This window comes from Suricata suricatta, chromosome 11 (genome assembly GCF_006229205.1).
Source record: "Suricata suricatta isolate VVHF042 chromosome 11, meerkat_22Aug2017_6uvM2_HiC, whole genome shotgun sequence".
Lineage (NCBI taxonomy): Eukaryota > Metazoa > Chordata > Mammalia > Carnivora > Herpestidae > Suricata > Suricata suricatta.
The window spans coordinates 28302610-28322387 of record NC_043710.1 but is presented as its reverse complement, the minus strand read 5'-3'; the positions used below and the strand labels follow the sequence as shown (position 1 = coordinate 28322387).

Here is a 19778-nt window from a genome sequence, read left to right as displayed (position 1 = left end):
GAACCACCCCAAGATACTTAGAAGAACACTGTATTCCTCCCTTCCCCACCACATGTTAGATAAGGGTTCAAGAAAAAAAAAATCTCAAAGGCCAGCATGTCCCTAGTAGGCTGGAAAATTTGGGAATATCCATGTAGCTGACATTTGAATTAAACATGCATAACATGATTCTTTAAAATGCTGTGATGATATTTTTTTCCTTTTAAACATAATACAATTTGGGGGGTATACAAAAATTTTGACTCCTCTTCTAGGATTCCAAAAAGCCCAAGGGAAGAAGAGTAGAAAGTACCTTTGTATCATTACTTTTATCCCCTCCAAGAAAGAGATTCAATATTTTTAAATAAGAAACTCTTGATTTAGGAGAATCTTGGTTTGCCTCTGATTCTTTGGAACTGGGCTTCATGACTATTGAATCACTATTAGTTGTGACACATTCAGGGATTCACTGGTCAGCTTAACTCAGATCTGATTCATTTCACCCCTTCACGTGTGTGTGTTGTGGGGAAACAGAGGACATGAAGCCAGGACTGATAAACAGAACGGCTACTGTCCCGTCCGTCCGGAAGAAATACTGCCACCACGGAACTGTTCTGGGTGAGGGTCTTTCTGTCCTCAGCCCCGCTGCCACGTGGGATGTGCTCAGTTTCTGATGCTTGTTTTGATGCTCTGATACCTTCCTCTGCAGCCTGTGTTCTCCATGAGGAAAGGCATGAAAATACGGGGTTTGAAGAAGAAATCGAATCCTGAAAAAAATTATTTCTTAGAGTTCAGATGTTCATGAAAACTTTAAGGGAAATGAAAGAAGATATTTCCAGGAGCTGGACTTTCTGTTCCCTCTGAGGCCCCTGATGTGAGTGTGTGCGCGCGCGTGCGCAACACACACACACACACACACACACACACACACACACAATTTCCCACTAGCACCTACCAGGCTACCTGCAGCCATTTGGTAACTGTTGGCGCTCTGCACAAGCCGAGGCTGGGAGACAAGACACAATAAACATTTCAAGAAAGATCTCACAATGTGATCATCAACGTTTAATATGAGCTGGGGGTTAGTTAAATAAAATGTGAAAGCCATCTTAATGTCCCTTTTGGCTGTCCAACCTAGTATTTCATTTTCCTTTCCTAGGAGGCAGAAAGTAGGGCCAGCAAATAAATTATAGATGAAACCCCCATCATATGTTTATAAATACACTAACATTAGCATTTTACTTCCTCATAAATCTGCAGCAAACACTCAGGCGCAAGATAGAAAGCCCTGTAAAACAATGATATATTCTCTGCTCCCAGGCATTGACTAGTGGCCCATTCACTCGCGGTGCTGTTCTTCAAACACGCTCCCTCCGCTCATGCCCCCTCATTTAAAATCCATTTTAATTTAAAGATGCGCAAGCCAGTGCTCGTGGTACATTTACTCATCCTAGTTATACATCATGGAGCAAGGAAAAGAAAATTGTTTCATCTAGAGATACGGTTCAATGTGGTCACCACTGAACAGTGGAGTAATTACCATATCAGGCCCACTCAAAATGCACTCAGGGTGTTCTGTGACCTATCATTTGCTAATCTGCATAGTGAAGTATAGCTTCATAACTATAAATTGCTGACTTAATTAAAACCAGGACCTTTCTGTCATTTAATTACAGGGAGAAAGGTTATTGCTTAAATGCAATTTTCCAAATGTGATTTCTTAACAGTTATTAACTGCTTCACCATCATTTATTGTTTCAGATTTTTCAATTTGAAAATACTCCCCGTGACAGAAGTAATGACTTCATGAAAAACTCAATCTAGAGGGAGGCCAGCCAGCCCATTTGTTTCTCATAAGTGGAGCCGACAGGAAACTGGAAAATGTCACCGAAGGATCTGGGGATGGCTCTCACTTTCAGAGAGTAATTAAAACCCAGAGGTTGTATCAGAAACGGGGAGAGGTTTTTGGGATATTTTAAAGACGGTGCCTCCTTTCCGTCCTAGCGACATGTCTGTTTGGCCAAATATGGCGGTGCAGAGAGGTAGGACTAGACCGTGCTAAGGCCTGCATGCAGCAGAGCGAGCCTCAAGGGGACCAAAGACAGCAGTTGGGGTGAGGCAGCTACTAGGCATCAATTTGAATGTGCTCTTTATAATGTCCCTGCATCTAAGATTTCTTCTCCCACAGGACGAGACCCACTACAAGTCTGGGTCAGATAGGTAGCCACACCATGAAGAAAATTGTCCACGTTTTCTTTCAACCTATGTCTTTCTTTAATTTTGAATGGTTTTGTCTTCTCCTTCTTTCCTCATTTTAATAGGTAGCCTAGAGGCTAGGCTGGTAAAGTAGAGTGACCAGTTGAAGTTGGCCAACAGAGATAACCTGAACAATTGGGTATCCCCTGAAGCACTTCCTCCATAACACGGGATTTAGTTACTGTCTTAACGCTCATGTACACTGAATGTGAAACTGAAAGACTCAGTTCTTTACTTCCTGTTGTTGCTCATCTCCAGCAGAGGAGCCAAGAAGTTAGAAGAGGTGGAAAATCTGTTTTTTTTCCTGTTTTTTGTCTAGCTCCATGCTAGAAAGTTTACCAAATGAACAAACGTGCTTTCTAATTCCAGAGACCTGAATGTTGGTTTTGGGACAGGAACTGCTTTGCGGACTAGCTGGGGAGAACTCCCTGCCTCTCTTTTACCTTAGGAGGTTACAGTTACAACTGCTCCAATAAAGAAGTGAAAATTCACCCAATTTCTGTGTATTTTAGCCATTTATGTTGGCTTTATTCATTGTGGCAGATACACAAAAATGACTAATGGGGATTTCACAAAATCTTAATCAGATTATTAATAACCCCAACACTCTCCATCAGCATTGTGCTTTATAGTTTTCAAAGTATCTTCATGCACTTAACCAATTTCAGTTCAATTAACCAAATATTTTAGTAGCACACATATTAAAAAGACATGGCTCCTGCTTACATTCGATCAGGGGAAGGCATTTGATCCTTAATCTAATTCTATAAGGTAGTAGAGATGTTTAAATAAGGTTACATCATACCCACCACCTTAAAAAAGTTTTTTTTTGCAATAAACAGAAACACACTCAAACTTGATCAGAGTAAGTAAAAGTGAAGCTTGGCACAGGCATTTAGAAAGCCCAAGGAATCCAAGGATAACAGCCTCGTATAACTAGTCTCCCAGTGAACTAGAATGGGAAGCTCAGATCCAAGGTTGTTTCCCATGAGGCCACATGGTCTCCTTTATCCCTGTTTCTCTTTGGGTTTCTACTCATAATTTTCTTTGTTGAACAGTTCCTGTCCTTCCTCATTTCATACATGGTCCAGCATGGCAGCCATCATGTCTCCTCAACTATACTAGGCACCGTCAACTGCCAATATCTGTATCTCTTAATGCAAATTTCCGGAACAGGTAATCTGGCTGGCTGCCTGAATGCTTTGCTCTTTAGAAAATAGCAAATTATTATTCACAGGCTAACTGGGCCTTTGGACAGAAGAAGAAATAAAACATATCTGGGAGTGCAGAGCAAGAATGATGACCTTCAAGGGTGCCTGCATGGCTCAGTTGGTAAAGCTTCTGACTCTTGATTTTGGCTCAGGTCATGAGCTCATAGTTTGTGAGATTGAGCCTTGAGTCTGGCTCTGCACTGACAGCACAGAGCCTCCTTGGGGTTCTCTTTCCTCTGTCTGCCCCTCCTCCGGTTTTTGTCTCAAAATTAATAAATACACTTTAATTTAAAAAAGAATTATGATCTTTATTTGAGAGCTAAGAAAACTTAACCTCAGAGAGATTAAGTACATTGCCAAGGTTCACAGATTACACAACCGAGTCATATCTACATTCTCGCCTAGTCAGTGCCTCTGCCAGGGGCTAGAAACATTGAAATCATTAAAGTAAGTGATTACTGTTATATATATGCACACAACTTCAGGTTTTCATATTTGTTACCTTTCATTTTAGCGATTAACTCTTTTTTCCTTGACAATTGACAAGAGCACAAATCTTCTAGTTAAAGGTGAAATTCTACTGTTTTCAATGAGAAAATAAATTATTTTTTTGGTAGTTAATACAACTAAAGCTCTCATTTGTACCCTGCTGCAAATCTACTGGCTATTAATATCTCTTCACCATAAAGATGATGGAAATGAGTAACAATGACTAATCCACATTCAAGAATTTAATTTGAAAGACAAATGCTACAATTTTTTTACACACCAAATGCACAACAGGGTGAGAAAGTGTCCTGAATGACTTGCTTTCCTTTGCTTAGCAGAGGAAATTATTTCAGTCTCCTCCCTACCATCGCCATGGCCACTAGAAATGAGGTGGTTTTGGAGAAACATTGCCCTACATTTTATGAAATGACAAGTTATTATAAAACATTGTCCAGGATGAAATGTACAAGATGCAAAGGTAAGAGAAGGACAATTCTTAGATGTGTGTGCTGGTGGCACTCCAGTTTGGTCTACCACATTATGACTTTATAGCAGCAAACCACAAAACCACATAAGCCTAGTACTATAGGTCATTTCTGGGGGATCCTGCAATTTCAAGATTGTCTATTTACTCAAACTCACTGTAGTCAGACAACTACACTGATTCTGGATGATTCTTTTCTCTCCCCCAACACTCTGACTTTTTGTTTGCTTTTGTTGTTGTTGTAATGGTTCTGTTGAGATATTATTCACAGATCAGTTCACCCACTTAAAGTATACAATGGAATCATTGTATTTAATATATTTACAAATTTATGCAACCAATACCACAATCAATCTTAGGACATTTTCACTACCCAAAAAGGAACTTCACACCTCTAACCCTAAGCAACCACAAAATTACTTCCTCTAAAGTTTGCTTATTCCAGATATTTCATGTAAATGGAATCATAACTTTTGTGACTGGCTTCTTTCACACAGCATAATGTCCTCAAGGTTCATCCATGTTGTAGTATGTGTCAGCATTTCCTTTTTTATGGCTGGGTAATATTCCACATATGGACATACCACATTTATTTATTCATTTATCAGTTGATGGACATTTGGGTTGTTTCCTCTTTTTCACTATTATGAATAATACTGCTATGAATATTCATGTGTAAGATTTTATGTAAACATACATTTTCAACACTCGAGTCTGTACCTAGGAATTAAAAAGATTATGTTTAAAAATACACAACAGGGGGGCCTGGGTGGCTCAGTTGGTTGAGGGTCAACTCTTGATTTCAGCTCGGATCATGATCCCAGGGTTGTGGGATTAAGCCCCACGTTGCGCTCTGTGCTGAGCATGGAGCCTACTTAAGACTCTTTCTTTCTCCCTCTGCACTTCCCTCTGCTCTTGTGTGCTCTCTTTCTAAAATATAAATAAATAAATAAATAAATAAATAAATAAATAAATAAATAAATAAATGTACACAAGAGATTGGGAGGATGGGCAAGTGGGTGAAGGGGAGTGGGAAATATAGACGTCCATCCATAGAAAGAATAAATCACAGGGGTAAAAGGTCAGTGGTATTATAAGACCATTATATGGTGACAGGTGGTAGTTACACTTGAACTGAGTGAAGCATAAAGTATCAACTTGTAGAATCACTATGTGGTGCATCTGAAACTAACAGAACATTGAGTGTCAACTATACTTCAATAAAAGAAGAAAAAAGAAGAAAAAAATCAGTACTATTTGAAGAACACGGTTTTTAGTTCTTTTTGGTGATGATCCATTAAAATATTTTGCCCACGGTTTAAAAAAATATATCCGAAAGAAGTTTGGGATTACTTTTCCTGTAACTTCCTCTCTCTCTGTCTTTCTATCTCCTACCTATACAGCAGAGCCCTTAAAGGTCTTCCTTTCCTTCACTCTAAGAACCAGAAAAGACAGCCTAAAACTCAGCTCAAAGAGGTTCTTTCTTCCCCTTTACCTTATCTTATCTTTTCTATTCACCTCTCCTTATATATACTTTTCCTCTGGTCTGTAGTTCCTCATCCTTTTGATTTATATCTTGCTGCTTTCCTATCATCCACATTTTCCCTACTACCTTTATCTGCACTAATGTAGCCAAAAGCTCAGGCTGGTAGGTGCTTCAGTGTGTAATAGAAGTGTGTGATGGTGGGGTGCTGCTGGGGGGAAAAGGCTGTGGGGGAAGGAGAATGAGCAGAAAATACCACACATACTATAATTAGGCAGCGTCCAGTCACTCCTAACATTGTGATAGAGCTAAGCCAAATCCAACTCTGAAAAAATATCTTGATAAAGGATACACATGTTACTTAAGACCACCAAAGGGAGGCATTGCATAGTGTGACTCCAGCCAGTGTCCTCGTAATTCTTTCCCTCATCTTTCTCAGCAGAACCCACTCGATATGACACCTGCTCCCTTTCTTCCCTCTGCCTCCCCCCAGATCTGTGGTATCTTATACACAAATGTCTTGAATCTTGTCACATGCATCAAATAATGGCATTGGGCTAAACAGTTTCTTCCCTCTGAGCAGCCAATGGTACCATGAAATCTGTGTTCTTGAAGTATAAGTGCTTTGCAACAGGAAATTCAAACTCTGAGTAAGCTGAATTATAGAAATTGTGCCTTTTGTGTCTCACCAGCAGGTAAACCCCAAGGTTTATGTGTAGGGTGGTGGACAGCAGTAGTGGGGTGCTTCATAGATCTGTGAACTCTGAAATCAGACTGCACTAAATTCTTTCCCTTTGGGGAGAAGATGTTATGATTTTTATCTGCCCAGTATCTCTCACCTGCCAAACCTTTAGTAACAGATCTTGCTTCCTCTTGTCTTAGTCACAACCCCTCACTGGTCACAATGAGTGATTAGAAAGATGGCCAAGTAACTCAAGTCCCATCAGAGTGTATTTGGGGGAATGTCCCCAAATAGAAACTGGGAGAAACAGTTCTTTTTCATTTTTGTAACAAGTTGTAAGAATAGAATTTTAGAGTGGCCCAAGGTCGTGTCTCCTGCCATTTGAAGAATCTGATCTATGGAGTGAAGACGAAGGGCAGGACAAGCAGAAAATAAAGGAAAAGAGCCTCCTGGCAGTGAAGGTCCTTGATCTTGGCTTCCCTGAGCCCAGTTCCACCCTACTTTTTCCACAGTTTGAGTCTGTGAATTAATGAAGTCTGGTTTTTTGTTTGTTTGTTTGTTTGTTTGGGTTTGTTTTTGTTTTTGTTTTTTGCCTAAGCCAATTTATTTTTTTAGTAGTTTATTTTCAAATTGGTTTCCATAATACACCCAGTGCTTCTCTCCACAAGTGCCCCCCACCATGACCATCACCCCCTCCCTCCCTCCCCCTCCCCTTTCAGTCCATGGTTGTTTTCAGTATTCAATAGTCTTTCATGATTTGTGTCCCTCACTCTCCCCAGCTCTCTTTCCCCCTTCCTCTCCCTATGGTCCTCTGATACGTTTCTCCTGTTAGATCTGTGAGTTGCCTAAGCCAATTTAAACTGAGTTTGCATCAGTTGCATCTAAAGAGTCCTTATACTTTGAGACATCATGAAAAGTCAGCGTTTTGCATGAGCAAAGGGATCAGAGGTGCGAGAGACACAGCAGGTAGTCTTCTATGTGCTTGAAGAGAGTAACATGGCTATCACTCTTTATTCTCGTCTCAGCTTTAAATAAATAAAATATCAAGTGATTCACTATCTTCTATCTCTTCTCTGTCCAGTTCCTTGAAAGCAACCTCTGCCTGGTTGTATGCGGAGCAGGTCTTCTGTGTGTCACATTCACTGGTCATGCCCCTCGGTCAGAGAATCCTTCATCTACAAGTCACAGGGCATTTTGAATGGCCACAAAATGCAGACGCAGGCTATTTCCCTTCACTTTCTGATAATGTCATTTATATTTGTATTTTGTGTATTACACATTAGCCACAAGATAGGCCATCAGTTTAAACAAGGCAAAACCTGCAAAGTTACTTTTTAAGACCAGGCGATTTGACAGTTTAAAGGTATTCATATGCCTTTTTTTCTGTTCTTGAAATGAATATCTATATAATATTATTTTGAATTACATGTACCCAAATTTTTAATCTAAAGGACTGATTTTTAAAGTTTTTTCTTTATTTTTTTGAGAGACAAAGAGAGACAGCGTGAGCAGGGGAGGGTCAGTGAGAGAGGGAGGTACAGAATCCGAAGCAGGCTCCAGGCTCTGATCTAGCTGTCAGCACAGAGCCCGACGTGGGGCTCAAACCCACAAACCATGAGATCATGACCTGAACTGAAGTTCGACACTCAACCAACTGAGCCACCCAGGCACCCCTGGATTGATTTCTTTTAAAACAAGAAGGCGTTTAGTCCTCTTCTATTTGAGTAAAATGGCAGTATCAAAACACACACTCTTCCCCCTTGAATCTCAGTGGTGTGAGAAGAAGCTTGGGAACATTTCTTTATCACCAATCTTGCCACTGGGACAGGATAAAAAATGACCTTAGGCTGTACCAGCATCTCCATGTTAATTTGGAAAGTGACTATGACCAGACCTGACATCACTCTAGTATGTTATTTGGGTAAGTCTGTACCCTCGCCCCAAACCAAAGTTCCTGTAAGGTCGTGTAATTCATGCAGCCCAGTTCCCAGGAAAGAACCTGGCATGAGGAGGCACATGACAATCCTGACAACGGCTAATATTTTAAAAACATTACTACACCCTGGCACTCCTCTCATCCCACTCCCATCATGTTACACTCCAGTCGCATTGGCCTTCCGTCTGCCCTTGAACTTGCTAAATCCGACTCTGTCTCTGAATGTTTGCACTGTTCCCTTGCCCGGAATATACTTCTCTCTCCCTTAGCTCCTACCTGTCATGGAGGGGTCCAGGTCAAATGTGATCTTCTCAGAGGAGCCTTCTAGATTACCCTGCTCTGGTTCTCTATTGCCCTATAACAGACCACCCCCAAACAGTGGCTTAAAACAGTAAAAAAATCATTTATTTGGTTCAGGAGTCTGAGGGCGTGCATCTCTCAGGTGGCTGCTGTCCAGTGAGCTTCTTGGAATGTTCATCATCCTATTCCTGGCATGTAGGCTGAGAAGGCTCAGCTGGGGGCTGGCACACCTGGCTGCTCAGGTCTCTCTCTCTTTCTCTGTGTGTCCCTCCAAGGGGTCTCTCCACATGGCAGCCTTAGGTTAGTTGGACTTCTTACATTCAGCTGAAGATGCCTAGAGTCCCTGTTCTAAGAAAACCCAGAAGAGGCTGCATGAAGTGTCACTTCCTCTGCATCCCATTCTTCCATGCAGTCAAAAGGCCACCCAGGTGCAAGGGGAAGGGACCTAAACTTCTCCTCTTAGTAAGGGGAACACCAAAGAACTTGTGGACTTGTTTTAAGACAGCACGTATGAAGTAGCATCGCAAGCACTCTGTCACCTCACTTTGTGACAATTCTTGGCATAGTATGTAGTGCTACTTTATATTCTTATTGGTTTATTATCTTTCTAAGCCCCCAAAGAATCCAATTTGAGAAGAGGGGCCTCATGTGTCTTACTCACTCCTGCGTCCCCTGTGTTTAGTAGAGCAGTGCCTGGCACGTACAGACGCTAAATACGTATCCAGTGAATGAATGAACAGTAAATGACAAGAGCTATTCTGAAGTGGCCATCTCACCGAGATTGATATTTGTGGGCTCCTTTTTGGATGAAGATGGATTGTCCCCTCCTTTCTTTTTGTACTCTTTTCTCTTCATCTCTCTTCCCCCTCCCCTCCAAAATAATTACAAATCCCTGATAAGACAGTATTTCAAACCTAGAATCCTTAGAATTGTGGTCCTTTGGAGCCAGCTTACATACACAATCCCACCCAAGCACGCCGACATCATCATTTGGTTAAGTCAGGGATACTTACGCAATTCTGCACCTCGCTTATTTTACAGATCATAGATTGGCTTGGATCTTTATGTTTGTTTGTGTGTTTGTTTGCTTCCTGAGGTGTTTTTTCATTTGTTTGTTTTGCTCTGTATTTTGCTTTTCTTCCAACCAGAGAAGCTGAGACCTGGTCTGTTTCCATTTGAACGTATTCATCTGTCTACCCTCCTTGACATTTCTGTCCCTGAGATTCAGCTAGAGATTTAGCAAGCTTTAATGTTCTAACTACATGTCGTTGGCACCATTGTCTCTTGTCACATTCTTAATTCTATGTTCTGATAATAAAACTTCATTAGTGTCTGCACCTCCTTTCCTTTACCTTTGAAATACTGTCTTCTGCTGAAATGATTAGCAGTGCTCTGCGTCAGATCATTTGGCTGCCTGACAGCCATTGTGAGTGAGCTAAACTGTGGGGAAATGAAAATTTCTGACAATTTCCATTATCGTCAAATGGAGATATTTACTTGTACAAATATTAAAGGTTATTTAAAGATGTAAACTGACTTCATTTCATTAGAGGTTTGCGTAAGGTAATAATTTAAAACAACTACCCATCCTCATTTAAATAACTTACCAATTCATTTTCTGAAAGAAAAATGCCACTTCTCCAGGTTGTATTTTTAAGTGCTTGCAATGGTAGGAGGATGAAAACAAAAACCTATGAATATTTCAAAACAAGAAATGTTCAAGTTCTCTCATTGAATCAGACAATGGGTTATTGTTCTGGAAAACTGAGAGTTGCCCAATCAGACAAGACAGTGAAATATCACTGACATCAGAATGGGTCTTAGAAAGGGGGCAGTAGCAACCAACTGTGGTTAAATCCTCTTGAATTCCAGTCCTAAGAATTTATCTGAATTTAAAAAAAAACAGGATATGGGGCGCCTGGGTGGCTCAGTCGGTTGAGCATCTGACTTCAGCTCAGGTCATGATCTCATGGTTTGTGGGTTTGAGTCCCCCATCAGGCTCTGTGCTGACAACTCAGGGCCTAGAACCTGCTTCAGATTCTGTGTCTCTTTCTCTTTCTGCCCCTCCCCTGTTCATGTTCTGTCTCTCTCTGTCTCAAAAATATATTTAAAAAAAGATTTAAAAAAGCAGGATGTGTGCAAATATTTATTGATCTACAGAGATGTCCATTCCAGTGTTATTTTTTTTTAATTTTTTAATGTTTATTTATTTTTGAGAGAGAGAGATACAGAGTGCTAGCATAGGAGGGAGAGAAAGAGAGGGAGACACAGAATCTGAAGCAGGCTCCAGGCTCTGAGCTGTTAGCACAGAGCCCAGAGCAGGCCTCAAACTCACAGACCATGAGATCATGACTTGAGCCAAAGTCAGATGCTTAACCGACTGAGTCACCCAGGTGCCCCTTTGCCAGTGTTATTTATAATAGGAAAGAAATAAGGAAGCCAAAGAAAAAAGAAAATATATCCAAGACTAAGGAATTGGATGATGCATTAGGGAGAAAACATAGGATGACCTACAGTAAAGATGATTTAAAAGTCATATTGTAGAAGAGTTCATAATGACATGTGAAAATGTTTGCTGTAAAGGCAAATCATAAGAATATATATCCTATGATATGGCTTATGAAAAGATAAACATCTATATATGCATTGAAAAAGGCTAAACAATGGGACACCTGGATGGCTCAATCAGTTGAGCATCTGACTCTTGATTTCAGCTCAGGTCATGATCTCATGGTCATGAGATCAAGTCTTGCATCAGGCTCTGCACTGACAATGCAGAACTTCTTGGGATTCTCTCTCTCTAAAAATAAATAAACTTTTTTTAAGGCTAAAAGGAAATAGATAACAAATGGATAACTTGGTAGCAAGAGTACTGGTGATTTTCATTCTTGTGCTTTTACAACGTGAAAAAATACCAGTAATCCAATATTATTCAACCATTTGCAATGTAATGGTGTTGGAGGCATCATTATTCTTGCTTACCTGAATCAGTTCTTCCTTTCATCTAGTAGAGCTTGGAATATCCCCCGGTGATTCAGTATATTAATGCTACTGCTATGAATGTTGGCAAAAGGAGATGTGGAACAAGTTGGTCTGAGAATAACAGGAAGTTCTTTAGGCTTCCAGGACTTGGTACCTTGGGGTCAGTCCTTCCTACTTAAAACCTTTTATATTAAGCCAGTAAAATGCTTTCTAATTGTTAAATTAAAGCCCTTCTTACAGAACTTTCAAAAGACATTGTATTTTTGTAATTATTATTTTTTTAATTTAAATCCAAGTTAGTTTAATATCTAGTGTAATAACGATTTCAGGACCGGAATTTAGTGAGTCATCACTTACATGTAACACCCAGTGCTCATCCCAATAAGTGCCCTCCTTAATGCCCATCACCCCTTTAGCCTTCCCCCCACCCAACATCCCACCAGCAACCCTCAATTTGTTTTCTGTATTTAAGAGGTTCTTTTGGTTTGTCTCCCTCTCTGTTTTTATATTATTTTTACTTCCCTTCCCTTGTGTGCATCTGTTTTGTATCTCAAATTCCACATAATGAGTGAAATCATTTTTTCACTGACTTGTTTTGCTTAGCATAATACACTCTAATTCCATCCACGTTGTTGCACATGGCAAGATTTCATTCTTTTCTATTGCTGAATAATCTTCCAGTGTGTGTGTGTGTGTGTGTGTATGTGTGTGTGTCTTCTTTATGCATTCATCAGTCCATGGACATTTGAGTTCTTTCCATACTTTGGCTGTTGTTGATGGTGCTGCTATAAACATTGGGGTGCATGTGCCCCTTCAAAATGGCACCCCTGTAGTTAAAAAGCATTCTATATTTTTAATCATTATTTGAGAGAGAGAGAGAGAGAGAGAGAGACTGAGCATGAGCATGAGCATGAGCATGAGCAGGGGAAGGGCAGAGAGACAGGGAGACCCAGAATGTAAAGCAGGCTCCAGACTTTGAACTGTCAGCACAGAGCCAGACGCAGGGTCTCGAACCCCTGAACCCCCGAGTGAGATCATGACCTGAGCTGAAGTAGGATGCTTACCAACTGAGCCACCCAGATGCCCCATGCCATTGTATTTTAAAAGAATGAATGAGTAGGTATTAGCTTGGCCTTTGTGTCACACCACTCTCTACCTCCAACCTCCAGCATAAAGCACAATGGTAGTATTCCCACTTTCAGGAAGTCCAGGACTGGTAAGGCATTCCGAGGTCTAGGGATTTTAGCAACTGCCATCCTGTTGCTTTACTACCCTCAGCACACTGATTCCTCCTTGAAGTCCAAGCTCCAGCCATGACAAAACATTCTAGAAGACAGGAGGCAAAAGAGGAAATGGGCTGTGTCCCTACTCTAAAATCTACAGGCAAGACTTTGTTATAACCAATTGACCAAAACTTGGTCACATGGCTACTGCAAGGGTGTGTTATGAGAACCTGGAAACCTATTTACATTACCCGACACAGTTAAAAGTTTTAAGGAAAAATAACGGATACTGGAGGGCAATAGTACCTTCTCCAAAAACAGTGTGGGCATCACAGGATGTCATTAGGCAGAGAAAACAAACCAAGTGTAACCATTTCAACATTTTCCTACCTATTCCACCCAGAAAGCAGTTCCTGAAGCTTGCATTTATTTGAAAACAGTCTACATGCTGCAGAATTCCAAGATACGGTCTCTGGGAAGAAATAAAACAGCTGCAGCAAATAAAGCAGATGGGAATTAAGAATGCTGGAGAATCTCCAAAATATGATCCCATTGTCCACTAAGTGCCAACTCTACAAAGAATGTGTGCTCCAAAATAGAAACTCTGTGAAACTTTGAAGCATTTGATTAATGTAAACCTACATGAATAATGCAAGGCTGTGCACCAGGGCTTAATGTGAGGCAGAGGGAGGAGAAAGATTAGCATGTTCATCTTGGCTTAAAAGAAAATTAAGAAAAATTCACAGAGAGAACTCGGGCATTTGGGGGTGAGGGGTGTGACGATTAAAATGGCCTCTGCTGATGTGATCCTTGGGGGCCTCAGAGTAAGCACCAGCTGGCTTGCCAATGAGATCTCCTCCTGTGGGTAGACACAGGTTGTGCCCCTAAAGGCCCCCCAGATCCAGCCTTACATGCCATTGGGAGAACAGTCTGAGCCAGTCATGCATATGTGACTACATGCAGGCCCCCAAAACTCTTCTTTGCTCTGTAAATATCTTTCCCAACTATAGGTTGCCGAGACTAGACATTCTTCCGTTAGACATTATCTCTCTTACCTTAATGAATTTATCTTCTGTTGAAATGAAAGATCTCTGAGAAGGATTGCATACACATATTATTCCAAAACACTGTGCTTTCTCTTCAGTCTGTAAAATTTCTTGTACAAATTTAATTACAAAATATTTTAGATTTACAAAAGATAAGGAATCATCCAGCACTCAACTTCAAATATGGAATATTACCAATGAAGTACAGACTCCTTTGACAAATCACAACTTCTTCCTGGCCCCTAGAAGTAACTGCCATCTTGAATATAATGTGATATATCATTCTTAGCATGGGATGTCAGATGAATTCATTATCTGGCCATCAAGCCCGTATCTCCTGCCCTTCTACCGCTACAGGTCATTATCATTTTTCATGAAAGCCATTCATTCAGCACACACTAAGCGCCTACTCTGAGCCTGGCACCATAACAACAGTATTCTAGTCTCCAGTATCTTCTACTGTCCATCCAGCTCATCTCCCACTTTGCAGTGAAAATGGTATATTCCTGCTTAAGAATTTCAAATGGCTTCCTATTGCCTGTACGATACAGTCCAGGTTTCTTAGCATGGCTCCCAATGCCATGTGACCACACTGCTATGCCACCTCCCAGAGACTTGGAAGGGTTAAGGTAAGGATTAAGGTGGGCACAGAACTATCATTAGCTTTACTGCAAATGGACTTCTGTGCAAATGTTTGCATGGCTGCAGTAACAGATTTCTGGGATGTATCTTTTCATTTTTAGTAGAAGGAATTTATCAGACATGTGTTCAAATCCAAGCTCTGCTTCTTGCCAGAAGTGGGGCAAATTGTTTCATCTCTTGGTTTCTATTTCCTTTTAAGGATAAGACCATCTATGGAAGAGGCTGCTTGCTAATCACTGAAGTCCACTTTGTCCTTCCTCTATAGTTCTGGAACTGTAGCTAAAACATTATTGTCCAGCCAAGGATCACATTTCCCAACTTCCCGTGGGATTTGATTTTACCCTAGTTAGAAACTAATATGTTAACTTGTTATTGTTTCATTGATGCTGATAGAAGACATGAGACCCCTAGATGAGAGACAAAGGATTTTCTCACTCATAATACAACGAGCAGCATGAACATATTTGCATTGGCTCCTCTTCCCCCTAGGTCTCATGGAGGTGATGAGACAGACCCAGAAAAATGTTATGCACACAGAGAGTTTGGGTTACAACTGAGGAACACCGAGCCTGGGGAATCCACCTCTTTTTATAGCAGAGAATAAGCAAGCCTGCTCACTGTCTTTGATGTGTGTGTGTGTGTGTGTGTGTGTGTGTGTGTGTGTGTGATGTGTCCATCTTTTAAGGTTATTGTCTGCACAAAAAGCTGTGAGAAATGGCCTGGGTAAAAAAAAAAAGTGAAGCCCTTATAGTTTTGGAGCATCCGGTAAGACAAGTAAGAGTCCCAAGCAGTAATCTCTCCCCACACTTCTTTTGAGATTAGATATAACCACGTGACTGACCATGTTCTGCAACAGAATTTGAGAGGGTCTATGGGATGAAGACACAAGACCACGCCATGCCTCCTCTACTCCCTTTTCCCCCTTCATATTGGCTGGATGGTTGAAATGGCAATGAAAGGAGAAATCTCAGACACCAAGTATTGAAGAAGGTGGAGATGCCATCAGCCTGAGTCCCTGACTGACTGTGTGCAGCAGAGTTTCCACCAATTTAGACCATGCATCTCAAATTGTCATGTGAGAGAGAAATAAACTTTTTATTCTATAAGGTCTCTTAAAAGTTAATTTGCCCCTGTGACTCAGCCTACCCTTCATGGGTACAACATCTAACTCAGAAAGGTTATGGGGATTAAGTGAAATTGCAATGCCTAACATTTATGCAGAGTCTACTGCTATGCTAAAGACTTACACACGTGGTGTGTAAATAATCACAATAGGGGCGCCTGGGTGGCTCAGTCGGTTAAGCGTCTGGCTTCGGCTCAGGTCATGATCCCACGGTTTGGTTTGTGGGTTCGAGCCCCGCGTCAGGTTCTGTGCTGACAGCTATCTCAGAGCTTGGAGCCTGCTTCAGATTCTGTGTCTCCCTCTCTCTCTGACCCTCCCCTGATTGCACTGTCTCTGCCTCTCAAAAATAAAAATAAAAAGTATTAAAAAATAAAATAAAAAGTTTAAATAATCACAATAATCTTTCAAGATAGGCTTCATCATCTCCATTTTGTAATTGGAGATCAAAGAGATTAAAAACTGTTCTTAAAGTTCAAGGACCAGAAAGTGGCAGAAATGGGAACAAATCCAAGTCTGCTAAGCCCATGATGGTCTTCAGTAAGCCACATGTTCCAGGTTTCAGTTGCAGGTTCTCTCTCTCTTTTTCTGTCCCACCAGCTCCTGATCCTGCCTTTCTTCTTCCCCTCCCTCTTCCTCCCTTTCTTAATATTGGATCCTACTTTCATGCAGAGTGGAATGCTGCAATGTAATAAACTCTGCAGTCGGCATATGGGAGTTATGGTCTCAGCTTTTGCAAGCACTACCTGTGTGAACTTGGTAAATCATTGAATTCCTCTGACACCCAGTTTCCTTGTCAGAATAATAGTTATGCCAATAGAGGTTGCCTTATCCATCTTACCTGATGACCATGAGGCTCAATTAAAATAAATTGTATCAAAGGTCTTTACATATTATAAGACATTCTAGAAATGGCAGGTGTTTTTCTCCACTTACCCTCATTCCATATGCCAGTAGTCTCCGATGTATGGTGCCCCTAAAGCAGCATCAGCATCACTGGGAACTTGATAGAAATTCAAATTCTTAGGCCCCACCCAGGCCTGCTGAATTAAAAAATCTGGAGTAAGCCCTAGAAAACTATATCTACCAAGCCCTCTAAGTGATTCTGATGGACATTCAAGGTTGAGAAGAACTGTCACACGTGCACACACATGCACACACACACTCTTGTCCAGATGGAAGTAAGTTAAAAGAAATATTAAATAGAAAAGAAGTCACAGAAGAACAGCCTCAGGATGGTGTTTGTGGAGGAGGTGTGAGTGCTCAGGAGATTCCCAGGAGGGAAGAGTGGGTTGATTACATGGATTAGGGCGTCAGGCCTCCTTTATTCTGTGATATTTCTCTCTTCTCGGCCAAACCAGTATTGTAATTCATGACTCAGCTATAACAATGGAAGAAGAGCAGGAAAAGTGAGTCTTGAAATGATCCCATATATTTTTAAATTTTTTTAATGTTTTATTTATTTTTGAAAGAGAGAGAGAGAGAGAGAGAGAGCATGAGCAGGGGAGGGGCAGAGAGAGGGAGACACAGGATCCAAAGCAGACTCCAGGCTCTGAGCTGTTGGCACAGAGTCCGACGCGGGGCTGGAACCTGCGAACTGTGAGATTATGACCTGAGCTGAAGTCAGATGCTCTACCGACTGAGCCACCCAGGCGCCCCAAAATGATCCCATATTCATGAGGACTCTTGGTTGCAAGTAGGGGAATCCCATAAAGAGTTTTAAACAAAAATGCAAATGTACTGGCTTACAAAATTAGAAACTCTAGGATTATATTGACTTCAGGCACAAGCTAGGTTCTTAGGCTCAAACCTTGTCATTGGGATTCTGTATCTCATAGTTTCTTGGCTCTAGTTTCCCCCATTGTTCTCATTACTCCCAGGGTCTTCTTGTGTGGTGGTAAGAATGTCCAGAATTTATCTGTTTAGCAGCTCTAGTGTAAGGAGAGTGCCTGCTCCCCCGAATCAATTCCCTTAATAATGCTTAGAACACATGTCCACCCTTGGGCCGGTTAGCATGACTCTGATTGGCCAGACCTAGGTTACGTGCCCAACCCTGGAGTCCAACATACCCACATACACTGAAAGAGGGGAGTATGTTCCCTAAGAGAAGAGAGGGATGCTGTTACCAAAAGGAGGGCAGGTTGGCAACGGGCAGGTAATAATGGCAGCTGTTTACAAGAGACACTAATTGCCACCCCTCGGAAGACTGGGATTGTGGGTCAGCCATAAATTCCTACCATGGTTCCCACCTCCCCTCTGAATCCTGCAGAATCACCTGTGACAGCAGTTGCTGATCCTGAAAGGGGAGGGATAGCACATGGGAAACAGTAGCTTAAGACATAAGCCTGACTGTATCTCATAGTTTCAGGCTTGACTCAACCTCCGCCGTCTCGGGAAATTATCCGGAGAGAAATCTTTGAGCCTCATCGCTCATCAGCCCCCATCTCCTTTTGCAACCATCTGTGGTAAGTAAAATTCCAGTTGCCTTCCAAAGAGAGGCCTGGAAGCATCAAGGTCTTTTAGGTTTGGGTCCACAATCTGTAGATCCGTGCTATACAATAAGTAAATAAATTCTCCAGTATGGAAATGTTTTTTACCTGTAATGCTTAATGTGGTACCCACTAGCTGCTCATGGCTATTGAACACTTGAATTGTGGCCGTTGTGCCCGAGGAATTGCATTTTTCATTTTGTTTAGCTTTAATTAAGTTTAAGGTTTTTAAAAAATTTTTTTAATTTTTTAAATTTATTTTTGAGAGACAGAGAGAGACAGCATGAGCAGGGGAGGATCAGAGAGAGAGAGGGAGACACAGAATCCAAAGCAAGCTCCAGGCTCTGAGCTAGCTGTCAGCACGGAGCCCGATGCGGGGCTCGAACCCAGGAACCGTGAGATCATGACCTGAGCCAAAGCTGGAAGCCAGACGCTTAACTGACTGAGCCACCCAGGTGAACCTAAGTTTAAGTTTAATAGCTGCATGTGGCCAGTAGCTACTGTATTAGACATTGTGTTCTTGGGTTTCTGTGTCATAGCCCTTAACTACTACTACACCCTGTAGCCACCAAGGCAGCAGGTGGGGGAACGGATGGGCAGTTTAGAGCTCTGGGTCCCCATTAGTTCCACCGATTGCTATGATGGGATCTTAAATTTCTGTGTCCCCTTATGTAAAAGGAGGCATTTGGACTGAATCTTCACTGTAGGAAAACAATTCATTTTAAGCAAAATAGGGAAGATGATAGCAAGTACTTTGTAGAGTCCCGAAGATCAGACGAGACAACGTGTAAAGCACACTCAGCCCAACTCCTGAGATACAACAGATGCTCTACAACTATTAGCTGTAATTATTGTTGTTGTTATTATTACTATTAAGTTCTGACCCTGACAGATTGCAGGCGGCTGCCTGGAGTACTGTGTTGACAAAGAGATGAGACCCCGTCAGGACCCCATCAGGGCTGCTAGAAATTAATGCCAGAATCATCAGGCAGCATCTATTGTGAGCACAGGAGGAAGAAGTCCCTGTAACAAAGAGAATTCCTGGCTTTCTAAGGCCCTTTCCACCTCCAATCTCACAGAATTTTATCTGTATGTACTGCTGAGTAGAGGTATCCTTTCCCCCGTCCCCCCTACACACATATGCCACCAAATACTTCAAGTAAAACACAAACACGGGGCCCTTCCTATAGTCTTTCACTCTCTGGCCCTCTCTGAACCCATTCTCTCTCTCTGTCTCTCTGTCTCTCTCTCTCTCCCTCTCTCTCTTTTGAGCCTAACCCCTGAATCTGGAGACTCCAGACTTAGGAATGATGCCTAGACTTCTTAGGCTTTTCTTCTTATTTTTTCATTTCCTCCCACCTGACTCAAGGCCTGGAAATTGCTGTGTTAAAATGATACTTTTCAACCAGATCCCTGAAGGAAGCATTTGGAGGACAGGGGTATTCAACAGGTACAG

The 19778-nt window shown here is 41.5% G+C and overlaps 2 long non-coding RNA genes across 2 annotated transcripts in view; both read right to left on the bottom strand.

The window, feature by feature from the left end:
* Positions 1-10510, bottom strand: part of LOC115272723 — a 34161-nt gene extending 23651 nt beyond the window's left edge. The window contains exon 1 of the long non-coding RNA XR_003900423.1: positions 10428-10510. This is a non-coding gene — a long non-coding RNA (uncharacterized LOC115272723). The remainder of the gene's footprint in view (positions 1-10427) is intronic.
* LOC115272722 lies at positions 8904-10070 on the bottom strand. Its single transcript, XR_003900422.1, has 2 exons — positions 9834-10070; positions 8904-9168 (listed from the first exon to the last, which is right to left on the bottom strand). It is a non-coding gene; the product is annotated as an uncharacterized LOC115272722 (long non-coding RNA).
* Positions 10511-19778: the final 9268 nt, after the last annotated feature.